The sequence below is a fragment of the Cynara cardunculus genome, assembly GCF_001531365.2.
Source record: "Cynara cardunculus var. scolymus isolate 2C chromosome LG 7, CcrdV1, whole genome shotgun sequence".
In the NCBI taxonomy this organism is placed as follows: domain Eukaryota; kingdom Viridiplantae; phylum Streptophyta; class Magnoliopsida; order Asterales; family Asteraceae; genus Cynara; species Cynara cardunculus.
In genome coordinates, this window is record NC_037534.1 from 6,277,363 (window position 1) to 6,280,572 (window position 3,210).

A 3,210-nucleotide genomic window follows, 5' to 3' on the forward strand; every position below is an offset into this window, starting at 1 on the left:
AGAATACTTAAATATTATCTTTATAAAATTTATAATATTAAACCAAAAATAAATTATTTCATTATCAAATTTAAATTAAAATATAATAAAAATTTTAAGAAATTACATAAAAATGAGAATTTTTAAATAGTTGATTTGATATTTTTTTTTCAAATTTTTATGATATCTTTAAATTTATATTTTATTCAAAAATAAAATCATTATTGCTTTCTTAAAACACATAATCTATACTATATTATAAATAATTTGACAAAAAATATTAAAAACCATTTTTTATGCGTAAAATACTGTTTATTAATGCATATTACTTAAAACTCAAGATTGCAAATAAATTGTGCGTAAATACAACTTATTAAAGCTCCATATCTGAATTCGTGTAACTAACTGCAGATAAATATAATCAAATACAAGATAAACATCTCATTTTAAATATAAAAAATCTAAAATATAATTAGGATAATCATTGAGTTCTAACAGAATACATATTTATTATCTTTATAAAATTTAATTATTAAACCAAAAATAAATTATATCGTCATTAAACTTAAATTAAATTATAATAATTTTTTCTAAATAAACTACATAAAAATGAGAACTTTTAAATAGTTGATTTGATATTAATATTGATATTTTTTTTTCAAATTTTTACAATATCTTCAAATTTATATTTATTCAAAAATAAAATCATTATTGTTTTTTAAAAACACATAAAATCGTATTATAACATCAACAAAGACAAATAATAAAATAAATCATTAAAATCGAAATGTGTCTCGCTGTATTGCGCGAGTACTCTTCTAGTTATATACAAAGTATCTACACTTTAAGAAATTGATCAAAGCTATTTTAGACATCATTCTTTACTTGTTAGCCTACTTTTTTCAATCTAAATAAAATAGTTAAGATTTCGTAAGTGTTCGTCTCGCAACCTGCGAATGCATTGTTTTTGAATTAAATATGATTTTGGTGGGTTCAGCTTGCAAAATTAGCACGACGGCTTATGAAATAGGTCCGGCGGTGCAAAATAAATGTCCCTTTGGCTAGTGAAACCACTTTAGCTTGCAAAATAGCCCACTAGAATCGTACTTTATTCCTAACAAATACATTTCACAAGTTGCGGAATGTACAATTGCAATATATATATATATATATATATATATATATATATATATATAAGAGTAAACCAAAAATTTGGTCACTGTGGTTTGTCCAGAATAATACTTTCGTCTCTACCGTCTCGAGATTACAATATGACCATCGTGGTTTGCAAAAGCATACGAATTTGGTCCCTCCTAATGATTGTTAATAAATTATTTTAAACAAAAGACATTTTCGTTCTTTTATTGATTTTTGTCTTTTATTCGATCAAAAACCATAGGAAACAAAATCACAAAATTGATTTTGATTGGATAAAAGACAAATAAATCAATAGAAGGATAAAAATGCCCCTTATTTAAGAGAATTTCTTACTACCGTCAAAAAGAGGGACCAAATTTAAATATGTTTACAAATCACAATGACCATTTTATAGTTTTCAAACTACAAGGATGAAAAATGTCATTTCTAACAAACCACATGGACCAAATTTGTAGTTTACTCTATTTATTATTTTGGTTTTAACATAAAAAACCCTTTAAAATAATCAACTTGGTCAATTTTCAGCCTTATATAAAGAAGTGAATATAAAATCGACATATTTCCAAACTGCATGTCAATCTTTAACCCAATATATAATTAAATTTGTTGATGGCTTCTTTGACTTGGAAGTCAAATTTAAATAATACTTTACTTAAAAAATATTATTTTATGTGTTTTTTAAAATTTCAACATTTTGTTATCGCACATAATTTGGTCTATTTTAATACAACTAGAATGTAATCGTGTAATACAGCGAGATCCATCTTGATTTTAATATTTTATTTTATTTTTTATCTCAGTCGATGTTATAATATGGTCTTCTGTGATTTTAAAAATACGATAATATTTTTATTTTTGAATAAAATATAAATTTGAAGATATCATAAAATTTAACAAAAAGATAATGATGTAAAATAAAAATAAACAAAATAAAACAAGTTAAATAACTAAATATAAAGGTATAAATTATAATTTTATAATTAAAAAATAAATTGAGGTGATCGATGAGATAGAAATGTGAGAGGAAGCAAGATACAGGAGAGTATGTGTAGCAGCCCCATTCTTAATTATGTCATTTATTTATAGTTTGACTTATTTTTCAACATATCCTTTTAGTTAATTTTATAATATAGTAACGTTTCAAGAAAATTAGTTTTCGTCTTATTTTACATGCATAAAAGGACAACCTCATACCTTACACATAAATATACATGTACGGAGTTACTTTATTGTCTCTAGACATGCTTACCTATTTTGTAAGAGTTACCTGTTTATATACGGTCAAAAGTCTGCATATCTGAAGACAAAAGACAAGCTCTCCAACAAACTTTTGTCACGTGGATTGTACCATCTGGCTTGCATTAAATGCAATGGGTATAAATAACTGAGAAGACTCTTCTTTTCGGTTACGCCTTCTTCCTTTAAACTCTCTTCTCTCTTGTTCTTATCTTTCTTATGCGTCTACTTAGTGATTCTCATAGATTGTTTAGATTAGGTTTTACCTTATTTTATCCCGCTGCAATCTGTAAATTATGTATTGATCCTTTTTAATCAATAAACGAATTTAAAAAAACTGAAAATTGTGTTTGCCTTTAAGGTAGTCATAGTGATTTTTCATTTGCCTCTGATCCGCAATAAAATTATGTATTCTTTATAATGATTCCGCTACATTCCTCCCAGCAATTTTAACGTTTTCTATCACCCGTAAACAAGAAACATGTTTACCAAATTGCAATCTTTCTGACAACCCTAGCTTTCATGGGCTAATGCAAATTCATCGACTTTTTCTACACCTATTAAATTACATAACCCTCAAACAAATAACTATATTTTAGTCAATATTTGCATGCCTTTCAAGTATAAGTTGATGGATAAAAGGGTTCATTTAACTTGCACATATTAAACACCTCATAGGCTTGCAACCTATTCAACATATTTTCCACAAAGAGAAGCTAGACGATAAGTTAAACATGGTGGGGTTGATATATATATATAGGGGTGGGTTCAAATAAATATCACTCAATTTGTAAAAACCGTGAAAACCTCATTCAACCAATCATAATTTTTCATTTT